The sequence below is a fragment of the Cucurbita maxima genome, unplaced genomic scaffold (assembly GCF_002738345.1).
Source record: "Cucurbita maxima cultivar Rimu unplaced genomic scaffold, Cmax_1.0 Cma_Scf00186, whole genome shotgun sequence".
Lineage (NCBI taxonomy): Eukaryota > Viridiplantae > Streptophyta > Magnoliopsida > Cucurbitales > Cucurbitaceae > Cucurbita > Cucurbita maxima.
The window spans coordinates 18,502-37,002 of record NW_019272202.1 but is presented as its reverse complement, the minus strand read 5'-3'; positions in this window follow the sequence as shown (position 1 = coordinate 37,002).

Here is an 18,501-nt window from a genome sequence, read left to right as displayed (position 1 = left end):
TTGGATTCCTTTTTCTCTCATGTGTTAACAAATAACACATTTTTCAGAGGTCGATATAATACAGTAGTGAGTATTCCCGCTGGTCACTCGATAGACCTGAGTTTGTACCCCGACAATAATAAGCTTAATTTTCTTTTGAAAATTTGCACCGCATTTGAAATTGGATTACTTGTTCCGAATCTTTGATTGATAAAATCTAGAGCGTTGACAATGGATCACTTTTTCTAAAGACGATTGGTAAAATCTGGAGCGTTAACAAATAATTTATTTTTTATGGGTCGTTTTAGTGGTAAACTAGGGAATATTTCCGCTTGTCATTCGAGTTATTATGTTCCAGAGGTCGTTGTAATACAAGGGCGAGCATTCCAGCTTGTAACTCTGTGACCCAAGTATGATCCCGAACAATAACAAGTTTAATCTTGTTTTTCAAATTTTAGTCGAATACCAAATTGAATTACTTTTTGTAACGACGATGGATAAAATCTTGTTTGTTAACAAATATTATATTTTTCGAAAGTCGTCATTGTAGAGTGGTGAGTACTCCCACGAGTTTGATCCCACGCAGCGACGATTTTTAATTTTCTTTTGAATTCGAAATTCGGTATTGGCAAACCGGACTATTTGGGTTTGTTTCCCAACAACGAAATTCGGGATTGGATTCCTTTTTCTCTCGTGTGTTAACAAATAACACATTTTTCAGAGGTCGATGTAATACAGTAGTGAGTATTCCCGCTTGTCACTCGAGAGACCTGAGTTTGTACCCCGACAATATTAAGCTTAATTTTCTTTTGAAAATTTGCACCGCATTTGAAATTGGATTACTTGTTGCGAATCTTTGATTGATAAAATCTAGAGCGTTGACAATGGATCGCTTTTTCTAAAGACGATTGGTAAAATCTTTAGCGTTAAGAAATAATTATTTTTTATGAGTCGTTGTAGTATAGTGGTTTGTATTCTTGCCTGTCATGTAGGTGACCCGGATTCGATCCTTGGCAACGGCGATTTTAGTTATTTTCTTTTCGTAGTTTTAACGGAACTCGAAATTGGACAGCGGTGAACTTATCATGCCGGTAGTTTGGGTTCGATCCCCAACAATGGTAGTTTGAAAAGAAAGTCGGCTAAACAATTGTTTATGAAATCTTGTGTGTTAACATATAATATGTTTTCAGAGGTCGTTGTAGTGGTACAGTGGTGAGTATTTCCGCTTGTCACTTGAGTTATTATGTTCCAAAGGTCGTTGTAATACAAGGGCGAGCATTCCTGCTTGCACTCGAGTGACATGAGTTTGATCCCAAACAACAACAAGTTTAATCTTGTTATGACAATTTTAGTCGCATTCAAAATTGGATTACTTTTTGTAACGGCGATTTAAAAAATCTGATGTGTTAACAAATATTATATTTGCCAAAGTCGTCGTTGTAGAGTGGTGAGTATTCCTGCGAATTCCTTCTTGCACTCGAATGACATGAGTTTGATCTTGAACAACAACAAGTTTAATCTTGTTTTGACAATTTTAGTTGCATTCAAAATTGGATTACTTTTTGTATCGGCGATTGATAAAATCTGATCTTTTAACAAATATCATATTGTTCAAAGTCGTCGTTGTAGAGTGGTGAGTATTCCTGCGAGTTTGATCCGCCACAACAGACTGTTTTTAATTTTGTTTTGAATTTTAAATTCGGGATTGGATTCCTTTTTCTCCCGTGTGTTTACAAATAATATATTTTTCAGAGGTCGATGTAATAAAGTAGTGAGTATTCCCGCTTGTCACTCGAGAGACCTGAGTTTGAACCCCGACATTAATAAGCTTAATTTTCTTTTGAAAATTTGCACCGCATTTGAAATTGGATTACTTGTCCCGAATCTTCGATTGATAAAATCTAGAGCGTTGACAATGGATCACTTTTTCTAAAGACGATTGGTAAAGTCTGGAGCGGTAACAAATAATTTATTTTTTATGAGTCGTTTTAGTTATACAATGGAGAGTATTTCCACTTGTCATTCGAGTTATTATGTTTCAGAGGTCGTTGTAATACAAGGGCGAGCATTCCTGCTTGTCACTCAGTGACCCAAGTTTGATCCCGAACAATAACAAGTTTAATCTTGTTTTTACAATTTTAGTCGGATTCAAAATTGGATTACTTTTTAAAAACGACGATTGATAAAATCTGGAGCGTTAACAAATAATTTATTTTTTATGAGTCGTTTTAGTTATACAATGGAGAGTATTTCCACTTGTCATTCGAGTTATTATGTTTCAGAGGTCGTTGTAGTGGTACAGTGGTGAGTATTTCCGCTTGTCACTCGAGAGACCTGCGTTTGAACCCCGACAATAATAAGCTTAATTTTCTTTTGAAAATTTGCACCGCATTTGAAATTGGATTACTTGTCCCGAATCTTCGATTGATAAAATCTAGAGCGTTGACAATGGATCGCTTTTTCTAAAGACGATTGGTAAAGTCTGGAGCGGTAACAAATAATTTATTTTTTATGAGTCGTTGTAGTATAGTGGTCAGTATTCCTGCCTATCACGTAGCTTAGGTGACCCAAGTTCCATCCTCGAAAATGACTATTATTTTAGTTTGTTTCTTTCCGTAGTTTTAACGAAACTCCAAATTGGACACAGGTGAACCTGTCATGCCGGTAATTTAGACAGAGGTGAGTATTTCCGCTTGTCACTAGATTTATTATGTTCGAGAGGTCGTTGTAATACAAGGGTGAGCATTCCTGCTTGTAACTCGAGTGACCTGAGTTTGATCCGGAACAATAACATGTTTAATCTTGTTTTGACAATTTTAGTCAGATTTAGTATTGGATTACTTTTTGTAACAGTGATTGATAATATCTTGTGTGTTAACAAATATTATATTTTTCGAAAGTCGTCATTGTAGAGTGGTGAGTATTCCCGCAAGTTTGATCCCCCGCAGCGACAATTTTTAATTTTCTTTTGAATTCGAAATTCGGTAGTGGTGAACTGGATCATTTGGGTTTGTTCCACAGCAACCAAATTCGGGATTGGATTCATTTTTCTCTCGCGTGTTAACAAATAATATATTTTTCAGAGGTCGATGTAATACAGTAGTGAGTATTCCCGCTTGTCACTCGATAGACATGAGTTTGAGCCCCGACCATAATAAGTTTAATTTTCTTTTGACAATTTTCACCGGATTTGAATTTGGATTACTTGTTCCGAATCTTCGATTGATAAAATCTAGAGCGTTGACGATAGATCGGTTTTTCTAAAGACGATTGATAACATCTGGAGCGTTAAGAAAAAATTTATTTTTTATAAGTTGTTGTAGTATAGTGGTGAGTATTCCTGCCTGTCACGCAAGTGACCCGGGTTCGATCCCCGTCAACGGTGATTTTTAGTTGTTGTTTTATTTCCGTAATTTTAACGGAACTCGAAATTGGACAGCGGTGAACCTGTCATGCCAGTAGTTTGGGTTCGATCCCCAACAACGGTAGTTTGAAAAGAAAGTCGGCTAAACAATTGTTTATGAAATCTTGTGTGTTAACATATAATATGTTTTCAGAGGTCGTTGTAGTGGTACAGTGGTGAGTATTTCCGCTTGTCACTCGAGTTATTATGTTCCAAAGGTCGTTGTAATACAAGGGCGAGCATTCCTACTTGCACTCGAGTGACATGAGTTTGATCCCAAACAATAACAAGTTTAATCTTGTTTTTACAATTTTAGTCGGATTCAAAATTGAATTACTTTTTGTAACGGTGATGGATAAAATCTGGTTTGTTAACTAATATTATATTTTTCGAAAGTCGTCGTTGTAGAGTGGTGAGTACTCCCACGAGTTTGATCCCCCGCAACGACAATTTTTAATTTTCTTTTGAATTTGAAATTCGGTGGTGGTGAACCAGATGATTTGGGTTTGTTTCCCAACAACGAAATTCGGGATTGGATTCCTTTTTCTCTCGTGTGGTAACAAATAACAAACTTTAAAAGATAATGACTTCAAGTTTTCATTTATTAAGCATAAAATTATGTAACCGAAACTCGATTGACTTGATTAGGAGCTATCGATCTACAATGTGCATAAAGCCTATGGCCTATTAGATTAGTTGGTTAGAGTGTTGACATAATAATGTAGAGGTCGCAGGTTTGACATCTGCATGGGCCAATTTCATTAATTCTTAATAGAAATATATATCTTTTCGTGGTATGGGATTACAACACTACAAACTTTAAAGATAATGACTTTGAAGTTTTAAGTGTATTATGCATAAAATTATATAACCTAAACTCACTAGATTGGGAGCTATTGATCTACAATGTGCATAAAACCAATGGCCTATTAGCTTAATTGGTTAGAGCGTCGTTTGCAGGTTGAGCCAATTTCACTAATTCTTAATAGTAATATATCTTTCCATGATATATGGGGTTTACAGCACTACAAACTTTAAAGATAATGAATAGAAGTTTTTAAGTTCATTATGCATAAAATTATGTAACCTAAACTCACTGGATTAGGAGCTATTGATCTACAATATGCATAAAACCTATGGCCTATTAGTTTAGTTGGTTAGAGCGTTGTGCTAATAACGCGAAAGTCGCAGGTTTCGGCACCTGCTTGGGCCAATAATATTATATCTTTTCATTATATGGGGTTACAACACTACAAACTCTAAAGATAATGACTTGAAGTTTTAAGTTTATTATGCATAAAATTATGTAACCTAAACTCAAATTAGGGAATATGCGCTACATATATACGATATATTTAACAGCAATTTTGTTTTATTTACGAATTAAACAAAAAGAGAGAATCTGAGATATTTAAATAAGATTTAAATATTTTAATCAAATATGTGTGATTGGGATTGACATTTAAATTAATATTAAATATTAATTAAATAGTTTAATTAATCATTTAATATTACTTTAATTTGAAATTAATTATTGAATTAAAATGAAGAAAGTCAAAATGTTGACTTCAATTAATGGAAAAATCCATGTTTTAGTTAGTGGAATTTTGAGGTGTCAAAATTTGGTGATCTCAAATTTGCATGAACATGCAAACATGACTCTATAAATAAAATGATCAAGGTACATGGAACTTCTCCCTTTGAAAAACCTTGAGCAAAACTCTCACAAACTCTCTCTTCATATATATTAAATTCCTCCCAAGTTTAGTCAGTCACCGGATTCCACAATCCCGTTCTAAGGCCGGAGAATAGTGGAGAAGACACTAGTGGTGGTTCGAAACCGGTTCGTGAGGAAAAAAGAATTTGAACTACAAAAGGTTAGTACTCAAAGACCTTGAGTTTGAATACTTATGTACATGCTAGTTATTTACTATAATTGATGTTCTAAGAGTGCCTAAGATCCAAATTGCTTTCGCATGAGTTATATTAACTCCATCAACTGGAGCACTTAAAGAGGATACCTCAGGATAGATGAAACCCTTGTCCAACAAGAATTGCAGTTGCTCCTTCAAAACCTTACTATGAAGAGAGTAGGTTTGACCCTCAAGTAGCATCATCTGTCACAAGAGGCCCAATATAGAAGTATTGCATGATGCAACCAAGAAGGATGGTGTATCATCCAACATACCATATAACGTGTGAATTGAAGAGGAGACGAGGCATAAGTAAGATATGAACAACGAGTAGATATGAGCGTCACAAATAGGCTTATTGAAGGGTTGGGTAGGGAACCGAGCCTTAACCTCAAAAGTCAGATTCCAAAGGGAATTTTGACATGTGGTTCTGGAGTCAAGTTTGTCAATATGAAATATGAAAAATCATCAAATTTTATGTCAATCGAACACCAGATGGATGTTTCGCGACAACATATGATCGTTCACCAAAATCATGGTGTCGGCTCTCCGCCACCACTAGACTCTATGGCCTAAGTATACTACCCTGTGACACATGTGTATGTCATAATGAGGGTGAGCATGTGTGTGTCATAATAATATGACATTGGCACGAGAGGGCTAATGCCTCTATAGAATTCAAATGGATGGATGTTCGAGATGTCTCAATGTTATGAACAACACGTGTGCTCTTTCTTGATGGCATAACCGAGTGAGTTGTGATGGCCAACAACACCCTGTGACTTTGGATGGTGTCAAGAAATAATGCCATATTAATTAGGAACCAATATATTGTGAGATCCCCCATCAATTGGGGAAGAGAACAAAACATCATTTATAAGAGTGTGAAAACTTCTCCCTAGGAGACGCATTTTAAAAACCTTTAGAAGAATCCCGAAAGAAAAAGTCAAAAGAGAACAATATTTGCTAGCGATGGCCTTGGGTTGTTACAAAGATGATGTTGGATGTTGCGTTGCATTGTGACCTTGGCCTCAACCGATGACAAGGTTGAGCCAAATGACATGGCCTAGTGTAGAGGTAAGGTAGTTATGTCATAGACGATTGAATATGCACATGCATGCATCATGTGTGGTCGTACAAACTTAAATTCTGCACAGGTGGTGAATGGTGAGCGAAGATAAACTTCACTTAAGATCTGATGAAGCCATAAAGTGGGTGAAAAACGAATATGGGGCTTAGGTTCCCCTTAATACTAGTCATGAGTGTGCCAAGATTACAACGTCACATGGTTGAAAAAGTACAACAGTGACACCAAGCGGGGTTTTGAAAACAGGTCTGGTACCCAGTTCGAGCTCTATGCAGAAATTTACAACTCGGGAAGGGGGTGCTTCTAGTATATCCTTCGACAAAACATCAGAAAAATTGTTCACCATTGATACTGCATACAAGAACTTCTCTTCCTTTTTTTGTATCTACGTACTAACCAATATTACCTAGACTCATTGCTGGACCCTTAAACTAAAAACTAGTTCTTGATGGTGACGAGAATACTACTTCCTTTTTATGACAGCCTATGACAGCCTATGCTAGCAAGGTTCTCGGCCAACCAATTCATTTCTAGAATAACTTCAAAATCCATCATACTAACAACTTGTCTAGCTATTACTACTTGTCTAGCTTTCACTCTATCCATAGCAACTAAGTCTACACCTACTTGGGTACTAACAAATAACACATACAATAAGAGTTCTAACTCAAACCTAGCCTGACTATTAAACAATATAGATATAAATGAATTCGTAGACCCTTAATCAAATAAAGTTAGGGTAAAATGTCCTCAGACAAATAATGTACTTGTCACCACTGTGTTAGAGTTTCCAGCGTCTCTATTAGTGAAAGTGTTGCTTGGGAACGGGTCTGTATAGGTCTTCCTATACTATTTGGGCCTCGTGTTGAGTTAGCCGAGTTTTTAGTGTTCTTTTCTTGACAGTTCATAGCCATGTGATCCTCTTGGCCGTACCTGAAGCATGCTTTAGCCTGGACTAGGCACCATCTCCAATGCCTCCTTCCACACTCGCTAGATCGAGGTCTCTCGTCTCCTCTGACTCCCTATTGACCCGAATGCTCATCGTGCCTTAGGTCCCTATGGTCACCATTTTTTGCATCATGACTTGAATGACTCTCACATCAAAGTTACTGTGGGGTCCACTCCATTCATAGGCGCCATAGGAGGTGACACTACTACTTTTGTTCGAGTCATAGATCCCTCACGAGCTGGACTTTTTCTACTTGCCTCGTCCTCTTGCAAGGTGTTGTCCTCCTCTACATCCTCTTCTACGTCCTATAGGTGACATGATCTAGAACAAACACACAATACTCCAAGTTTATAACCCTCATGAACATACTATACATAACATTATATCACACATATAACTCAAACACACAATACTCCAAGTTTATAACCCTCGTGAACATACTATACATAACATTATATCACACATATAACTCAATTATCAATAACATTCGACATAATCATTTATTATCTTTCCTATGACATACCTGATGGCGATGGAGCATTAGTGGTAAGGTCATGGAATATGTTTAGCCTACCTAATAGGCTAGTCAATAGAATCTATAGCCTTCAAGCTCTCATACCAACTATAATAACTCTATTTTTCTACTACAATAAAGTCGTTACTAAATGCATGACACAATTATTAAATTCAAAAACATTCATTAAAAATAATTCAAGAATGATGTCATGAGCTTAAACATTCGTAGTAAAATTTTTAAAACGACGAAGAAAACAATAAAGAAAAAAATAAATAACAAGACATTTGAAACAGGTAAGAAAAATAAAACAATGTCGTGATCTATCCTGAGGGCTACAAAATACACAAAATGTAACTATTGTAGCACCGCTTCTATGTCTTTCATCGTGATGCCATCATCTGTATATGATTTCCTTACCTTTACCTGAAAAATAAGAGTAGCAAATGTCTTGAGTATTAACAACCAACCATTGTTACACTATTACATATATCTCAACATAAATATTACACGAAAAAATAAAATAACACATATATGAAACCAAAGAAATCCTATTCATATGGTTTAAAGAAGTCCTATTAATTCTATCCCGATATGCTTGTGAATTGTTAATTATTGGTCATTGTTCGAAGATCTCCTATTGAAAGTCAAAGTGTTGTTGATGTAATTCTTCCTCGTCAATTTCCTCGTCCTCTTTGACAACAAGTTTTGTTCAAATTCGTTCGAATACGATCACTTATTCGAAAATCTATGTGCCACAAAGAAGAAAGAAAATACCAAATGATTGAAAATGGAAGTTCACTTACAAGATAAATTTTTTTGTTTTTTACCTTTGTGAAATATGAAAGCCGAATTGATACGTAACTGTTATTTATTATCTTTTTCATATTATTAAAATTTCACTTAATGGATAAATTTGTAAAATCACGTCTATCGTTGTTGTCACATTTTAGACTTGAGAAATCTCACCCAACCTTCATATAACAATAAAGAAAATTTTATTTGATGGGTAAGATTTGGAGCAAAGTAGAAGAAGACTACACAACAATGTGGTATTTGCTACATACTCTTCAATTCAAAAGAAAGTCGGGATTGATAGATGTCAAATTTAATTTGAATCCTAATCCTTGTCCTAGACGTTATGACCATATCATAGGGGATGCAAGGGAATGTCAAAGCAATTATTGACTAAATATGGGTTCCAAAGCCTAATCCCAATCATGGACATAGGTTGTACTAGGTTAAGGATGTTAGTATTGACAACATGACCTGGTAGTCTACCAATGGGAAATTTCTAGTTAAGACTAGTGCTATGTCTTGTGGTGAAAAAGGAAGTGGATAGCCTCATAGGATCTAATCTTCTTAAAAACGCCTTGAGAAGTATGAAAGACCACATAAGTACATAAGTCAAGAATTAGGCAATAAACTAATTAAAGCCTCAAAACTTAGACCCTTGTAATACAACCCATATTCCTATTTTAGGCCATTGATTGGAAGGTGACTCAACCATGGGAGTAGTGGGGGAGGAGATGACCATCGAGACAAACTTAAGTTCAAGAGTCTCCTCAAATTTTGTATAAACACTTTTGTCCCGATCTTGTCTTTTGTGCTTAGTTCCCTCTTTCGTATTTAAACTTAATCTCTATTTTGTATAGTCTAAATATGTATTATATGTACATTTGTCCCAATGTGGGACAACTTCCTCCTTTTGTTTTGATTTTTTTTTTGTTACTATTAATCTCCTCCTAAAGTTTTATTGAATCTCCTCCGTAAAATCTTCTTAGCTAAGAGTCAATATAAAATCAAGGAAATAAAATTGCTCAAGTGATTCGAGGAATAGAGTTTCAGAGAGAATTCCACATCAGAGAAGTGTGGGGAACATTTTAACTCAGTCCAACGGTTATATTTATAAATATATTAAGTGAATTTCATCCAATAATATATTTGAATATATAATATATTAGGATATGATATATTATTCAAATTATATTTAAATGTTATAAGAGATCTCATATATCTTTAACTATCTATCTTTCTCACCTGTCAATACCCATCATGACTTTTGTGATTCCCTTTATCTCCCATGATGTGTCTTGCCTTCTGTTCCACAATTATCACGATGAAGATTCCTCCTGTGAACGATTATAATTACTTCCTCGTTGAGGCTGACTTAGAGAGGAAGAGGTTTGAGTCGTCTGTTGAGATTCGCGGCGAGTAAGTTTTCCTTCTCTTTGTCTTTCTCTATCTATCTCTTACTCCCACGGTGGTGTGTATTACTAGCAAAAAAGGGAGTGAAAATAGTTGCGTGAATGAGGGGTATGAGACGTAGGTTTTAAGGGAATGTGGGGATAGTTACTAACGCAAAACTCACCTCACCAAAAATTTTCGGCGAGTTTTTAAAACTTCTTCCCTTTTTTTTTTAAACAGGACCATTATAGGATATATTGGGCAGTGTAATCCAACTAAACTATTAGTCACACAATCCTAAATGACCTAGGCCTTGCTCAATAGTATTGGTATTAAAGTGGAATGGAAAGTGGAAGCTCTGTTGACAACGTATGAAATGCGAACGGCCTGGAGGCTACCTTTTTCTCACTGAGTTGGTACAATCTTTTCCTTCTTTGACCTTGGTAGCTTACTTTTCTTACGTAGTGAATGTTCGATGATGTGAATTGAGGCGATACCTCATAAAATTATGTTGAAACAATATGGTGATTTCTAATCTTAACATTATCCAAGGTAGGTAGGTTGACCCATCCCTCAGGACCATAGAGTCACCTAAGCTTGGGGGATGCGATCCTTGTGTCCTAGCCAACTACTAGGCTATCTTTCATGGTCCCACGCTCCCCTATCAAGATTGGGTTTACAACCAATGACCCTTGTTCGAAGACCACTGGTCATTCCACAAAACTTAAGTTCACACTAACATAGCCAGCTTATGCCTAGCTCATTACTAGAGTGGAAAGGGCAGTTGAGGGTCGGGAGACGCCATCATTCTATTATCAGCCTAAAGAACTACCTTGGTAGTCCTTGGTTGCCATAGAGGCCTACTAGGTGGTTAGGAGCTTCTAGATGGTTTAATCTCATCTCTCATTTTTAGAACATTCGGTGTTAGTTCATCGAGGCCAATACAAGTCTCTAGGTGCACTGAAATATAGACCTCTAATCGTTGCTCACGATCTTGGGGTGTAGGGTTTACAAAAAATATTTTGACCTAGATCCACATGTAAAACGCACTAGTTGTAGTGCTCCAATCTTAACTAAGTTCTCTTTTGTATGTTTGCTAGAGAGATATACCTATTGATCACCTAAGCTTGTAAGCCATAATTTAAACTTCATCTTGGTCATATTTATAGGCTGAAGAGGTCTATTGGGTTCTAGGGTGGCTAGGTGACTTAATGCAGACTTCTGACTCCAAGCTGTTCTATTTTGATTCATTGGGTTTTTCTTAGTTTGGGAGCACTAGAGTTTGGACCCTCTAACCGTGACCCACGATCCTAAAGTGCTTAGTCTACTGGAGATGTCCTAACCTAGCTCATCGTCTAGCGAACCTAAATTTAAGGCCCTACCTCTGTGTAGATAAACACGCAACACAAGAAGAACATACAATTCAAACACTTGAAGCTAACACATAATATATCACGCACACATACAAGTAAAACAAGCTCAATGGGGAGATAACATCCATTAATCACCTAGAGCATAAATAACAATAGCCCATCCTTCTTTCTATAGTGGTGAGTATTCCCGCCTGTCACGCAGGTGACCGGAGTTTGATCTCCTGCAGCGTCAATTTAAATTTTCTTTTGGACAATTTTAATTGAATTCAAAATTCGGTGGTGGAGAACCGGATGATTTTGGTTTGTTCCCCAACAACGAAATTCATAATTGGTTTCCTTTTTTCTCTCGTGTGTTAACAAATAATATATTTTTCAAAGGTCGATGTAATACAATAGTGAGTATTCCCGCTTGTCACTCGAGAGACCTAAGTTTGAACCCCGACAATATTAAGTTTAATTTTCTTTTGACAATTTTCACCGGATTTGAAATTGGATTACTTGTTATGAATCTTCGATTGATAAAACCTAGAGCGTTAACAATGGATCGCATTTATAAAGTCGATTGGTAAAATTTGGAGCGTTAACAAATAATTTATTTTTTATGAGTTGTTGTAGTATAGTGGTGAGTATTCCTACTTATTACGTCAATGATCCTGGGTTTAGTCTTCGGCAAGGGTGATTTAAGTTTTATTTTGGTAGTTTTAACGGAATTCAAAATTGGACAGTGGTGAACCTGTCATGCCAGTAGTTTGAGTTCGATCCCCAACAACGGTAGTTTGACGAAAATTGGAACTGGATTTCCTAAAAAATGGTTTATGAAATCTTGTGTGTTAACAAATAATATGTTTTAAGAGGCCCTTCTAGTACAAGGGTGAGCATTCCTTTTTGTAGAGGGGTGAGTATTCACGCGAGTTTGTACCCCCGCAGCGATGATTTTAATTTTCTTTTGGATAGTTTTAATTGAATTCAAAATTCGGTAGTAGTGAACCGGATGATTTGGGTTTGTTCCCCAACAACGAAATTCGGAACTGGATTCATTTTTCTCTATTGGATTACTTTTTGTAAATTGATAAAATCTGGTGTGTTAATCGGAATTGGATTCATTTTTCTCTATTGGATTACTTTTTGTAAATTGATAAAATCTGGTGTGTTAACAAATATTAATTTTTCGAAAGTCATCATTGTAGAGTGGTGAGTATTCACGCGAGTTTGATCCCCCGCAGCGATGATTTTAATTTTCTTTTGGATAGTTTTAATTGAATTCAAAATTCGGTAGTGGTGAACCGGATGATTTGGGTTTGTTCCCCAACCACGAAATTCGGAATCAGATTCCTTTTTCTCTCGTGTGTTAACAAATAATGTATTTTTCAGAGGTCGATGTAATACAGTCATGAGTATTCCCACTTCTTTTGACAATTTTTACCAGATTTTAAATTGGATTACTTGTTCGGAATCTTCGATTGATATAATCTAGAGCGTTAACAATGGATCAATTTTTCTAAAGACAATCGGTAAAATTTGGAGCGTTAACAAATAATTTATTTTTTATGAGTCGTAGTATAGTGGTAAGTATTCCAGCCTGTCATGCAGGTGACCCAGTTCGATCCCCAACAATGGTGATTTTAATTTTATTTTGGTATTTTTAACAAAATTTGAAATTGGACAGCGGTGAACCTGGGTTTGATCCCTGACAACGGTGATTTAAGTTTTATTTTGGTAGTTTTAACGGAATTTGAAATTAGACAGCCGTGAACCTGTCATGTAGGTAGTTTGGGTTCAATCCCCAACAACGGTAGTTTGATGAAAGTTGAAACTGGATTGCTTTTCCTTAAAAATGGTTTATGAAATCTTGTGTGTTAACAAATAATATGTTTTTAGAGGTTGTTGTAGTTGTAAAGTGGTGAGTATTTCTGCTTGTCACTCGAATTATTTTGTTCCAGCGGTCGTTGTAGTACAAGGGTGAGAATTCCTGCTTGTCACCCGAGTGACTTGAGTTTGATCCCCAACAATAACAAGTTTAATCTTGTTTTGACAATTTTAATCGGATTAAAAATTAGATTACTTTTTGTAACGACGATTGATAAAATTTGGTGTTAACAAATATTACATTTTTCGAAAGTCGTCATTGTAGATTGGTGAGTATTCCCACGAGTTTGATCCCCCCACAGCGACGATTTTAATTTTCTTTGGAATTCGAAATTCGGTTGTGGTGAATCGGATGACTTGGGTTTGTTCCCCAACAACGAATTTCGGGATTGGATTCCTTTTTTCTCGTGTGTTAACAAATAATATATTTTTTAGAGGTCGATATAATATAGTAGTGAGTATTCCCGCTTGTCACTCATGGGACCTGACTTTGAACCCCGACAATTATAAGCTTAGTTTTCTTTTGACAATTTTCACCGTTTTCGAAATTGGAATACTTGTTCCAAATCTTCAATTGATAAAATCTAGAGCGTTGACAATGGATCACTTTTTCTAAAGACGATTGGTAAAATATGTAACGTTAACAAATATTTTATTTTTTATGAGTCGTTGTAGTAGTACAGTGGGGAGTATATCCGCTTGTCACTCGAGTTATTATGTTCTAGAGGTCGTTGTAATACAAGGGTGAGCATTCCTGCTCGTCACTCGAGTGACCTTAGTTTGATCCCAAACAATAACTAGTTTAATCTTGTTTGGACAATTTTAGTCTGATTCTAAATTGGATTACTTTTTGAAACGGCGATTGATAAAATCTTGTGTGTTGACGAATATTATATTTTTCGAAAGTCGTCGTTGTAGAGTGCTGAGTACTCCCGCAAGTTTAATCCCCCACAACAACGATTTTTAATTTTTTTTTTGTATTCGAAATTCGGTAGTGGTGAACCGGATGATTTGGGTTTGTTTCCCAACAACAAAACTCGGAACTGGATTCCTTTTTCTCTCCTGTGTTGACAAATAATATATTTTTCAAAGGTCAATGTAATACAGTAGTGAATATTCCCGCTTGTCACTCGTGGGACCTCAGTTTGTACCCCGACAATTATAAGCTTAGTTTTCTTTTGACAATTTTCACCGGATTCAAAATTGGATTACTTGTTCCGAATCTTCGATTGATAAAATCTAGAGCGTTGACAATGGATCACTTTTTCTAAATACGATTGGTAAAATCTGTAGCGTTAACAAATAATTTATTTTTTATGAGTCGTTGTGGTGGTATAATGGGGAGTATTTCCACTTGTCACTCGAGTTATTATGTTCCAGAGGTCGTTGTAATACAAGGGTGAGCATTCCTGCTTGTCACTCGAGTGACCTTAGTTTGATCCCGAACAATAACAAGTTTAATCTTGTTTTGACATTTTTAGTCCGATTCTAAATTGGATTACTTTTTGTAACGGTGATTGATAATATCTTGTGTGTTGACGAATATTATATTTTTCGAAAGTCGTCGTTGTAGAGTGGTTAGTACTCCCGCGAGTTTAATCCCCCATAGCGACGATTTATAATTTTCTTTTGAATTCGTAATTCGGTTGTGTTGAACCAGATGATTTGGGTTTGTTCCCCAATAACGAAATAACGAAATTCGGGATTGGATTCCTTTTTCTCTCGTGTGTTCAAAAATAATATATTTTTCAGAGATCGATATAACACAGTAGTGAGTATTCCCGCTTGTCACTCGTGGGACCTGAGTTTGATCCCCGACAATTATAAGCTTAGTTTTCTTTTGACAATTTTCACCGGATTCAAAATTGGATTACTTGTAACGAATCTTTTATTGATAAAATCTACAGCGTTGACAATGGATCACTTTTTCTAAAGACGATTGGTAAAATCTGTAGCGTTAACAAATATTTTATTTTTTATGAGTCGTTGTAGTGGTACAGTGGGTAGTATATCCGCTTGTCACTCGAGTTATTATGTTCCAGAGGTCGTTGTAATACAAGGGTGAGTATTCTTGTTCGTCACTCGAGTGACCTGAGTTTAATCTTGTTTTGACAATTTTAGTCTGATTCTAAATTGGATTACTTTTTGTAACGGCGATTGATAAAATCTTGTGTGTTGACGAATATTATATTTTTCGAAAGTCGTCTTTTTAGAGTGGTTAGTACTCCCGCGAGTTTAATCCCCCACAGCGACGATTTTTAATTTTTTTTGAATTCGAAATTCGGTAGTGGTGAACCGGATGATTTGGGTTTGTTCCCCAACAACGAAATTCGGGATTGAATTTCTTTTTCTCTCGTGTGTTAACAAATAATATATTTTTCAAAGGTCGATGTAATACAGTAGTGAGTATTCCCACTTGTCACTTGAGAGACTTGAGTTTGAACCCTGACAATAATAAGTTAATTTTCTTTTGACAATTATTAGCGAATTTTAAATTGGATTACTTGTTCCCAATCTTCGATTGATAAAATCTAGAGCGTTGACATTATATAACTTTTTCTAATGACGATTGGTAAAATCTGGAGCGTTAACAAATAATTTATCTTTTATGACTCGTTGTAGTATAGTGGTGAGTATTCCTGACTTTCACGTAGGTGACTCGGGTTTGATCCCTGACAACAACGATTTTAGTTGTTTTCTTTCTGTAGTTTTAACGAAACTCGAAATTGAATAGCGGTGAATCTGTCATGCAAGTAGTTTGGGGTTCAATCCCTAACAATGGTAGTTTGAAATGAAAGTCGGCTAAAAAATGGTTTATGAAATCTTAGGTGTTAAGAAATAATATGTTCCAGAGGTCGTTGTAGTGGTACAATGATGAGTATTTTCGCTTGTCACTCGAGTTATTATGTTCCAAAGGTCATTGTAGTGGTACAATGATGAGTATTTCCACTTGTCACTCGAGTTATTATGTTCCAGAGGTCGTTGTAATACAAGGGCGTGCATTCCTGCTTGTCACTCGACTGACCTGAGTTTGATCCCGAACAATAACAAGTTTAATCTTTTTTTTTTTTTTTTTACAATTTTTGTTGGATTCAAAATTTAATTACTTTTTGCAACGGCGATTGATAAAATCTGGTGTGTTAACAAATATTATATTTTTCGAAAGTCGTCGTTGTAGAGTGGCAAGTATTCCCATGAGTTTTCGAAATTCGGTAGTGGTGAACCGGATGATTTGTATTTGTTCGCCAACAACGAAATTCGGGATTGGATTCCTTTTTCTCTTGTGTGTTAACAAATAATTTATTTTTCAGAGGTCGATGTAATACAGTAGTGAGTATTCCCGTTTGTCACTCGAGGTCGATGCAACGGCGATTGATAAAATCTGGTGTGTTAACAAATATTATATTTTTTGAAAGTCGTCGTTGTAGAGTGGCAAGTATTCCCATGAGTTTTTGAAATTCGGTAGTGGTGAACCGGATGATTTGTATTTGTTCGCCAACAACGAAATTCGGGATTGGATTCCTTTTTCTCTTGTGTGTTAACAAATAATTTATTTTTCAGAGGTCGATGTAATACAGTAGTGAGTATTCCCGTTTGTCACTCGAGAGACTTCAATTTGAACCTCGACAATAATAAGTTTTATTTTTATTTGATAATTTTTACCGGATTTCATATTGAATTACTTGTTCCAAGTCATCGATTGATAAAATCTAGAGTGTTGACAATGGATCACTTTTTCTAAAGACGATTGGTAAAATCTGGATCGTTAACATATAATTTATTTTTTATGCGTTGTTGTAGTATAGTGGTGAGTATTCCTGCTGGTGACACGGGTTCGATCCCCGGCAACGACAATTTTAGTTGTTTTCTTTTCGTAGTTTTAATAGAACTTGAAATTGGACAGCGGTGAAATTGTCATGCGGGTAGTTTGGGTTCAATCTCCAACAACCGTAGTTTGAAAAGAAAGTTGGATAAAAAATAATTTTTGAAATCTTGTGTGTTAAAAAAAATATGTTTGTAGTTTGAAAAGAAAGTTGGATAAAAAATAATTTTTGAAATCTTGTGTGTTAAAAAAAATATGTTTTCAGTTTGAAAAGAAAGTTGGATAAAAAATAATTTTTGAAATCTTGTGTGTTAAAAAAAATATGTTTTCAGAGGTCGTTGTAGTGGTACAGTGGTGAGTATTTCCGCTTGTCACTCGAGTTTTTATGTCCTAGAGGTCATTGTAATACAAGGGCGAGCATTCCTGCTTGTCACTCGAGTGACTTGAGTTTGATCCAGAACAATAACAAGTTTAATCGTGTTTTGACAATTTTAGTCGGATTCAAAATTGTATCACTTTCTGTAACGACGATTGATAAAATCTGATGTGTTAACAAATATTATATTTTTCGAAAGTCGTCGTTGTAGAGGGATGAGTCCTCCTGCGAACTTGATCCCTCGCAGCGACAATTTCTAATTCTTTTGAATTTGAAAGTCGGTAGTGGTGAACCGGATGATTTGGGTTTGTTCCCCAACAACGAAATTCGGGATTGAATTCCTTTTTCTCTCGTGTGTTAACAAATAATATATTTTTTAGAGGTCGATGTAATACAGTAGTGAGTATTCTCGCTTGTCACTCGAGAGACGTGAGTTTGAACCCTGACAATAATAAGCTTCATTTTCTTTTGACAATTTTCACCGCATTTGAAATTGGATTACTTGTTCCGAATCTTCGATTGATAAAATCTAGAGCATTGACAATGGATCACTTTTTCTAAAGACGATTGGTAAAATCTAAGCGTTAATAAATCATTTATTTTTAATGACTCGCTGTAGTGGTACAGTGGGGAGTATTTCCACTTGTTACTCGAGTTATTATGTTTAAGAGGTCGTTGTAATACAAGGCAGAGCATTCTTGACAATTACTCGAGTGACCTGAGTTTGATCTCGAACAATAACAAGTTTAATCTTGTTTTGACATGTTTTGACAATTTTAGTCGGATTCAAAATTGTATTACCTTTTGTAACGGCGATTGATAAAATCTAGTGTGTTAACAAATATTATATTTTTCGAAAGTCGTCGTTGTAGAGTGGTGAGTACTCCCACGAGTTTGATCCCCCGCAGCGACGATTTTTAATTTTCTTTTGAATTCGAAATTTGGTAGTGGTGAACCGGATGATTTGGGTTTGTTTCCCAACAACGAAATTCGGGATTGGATTCCTTTTTCTCTCGTGTGTTAACAAATAA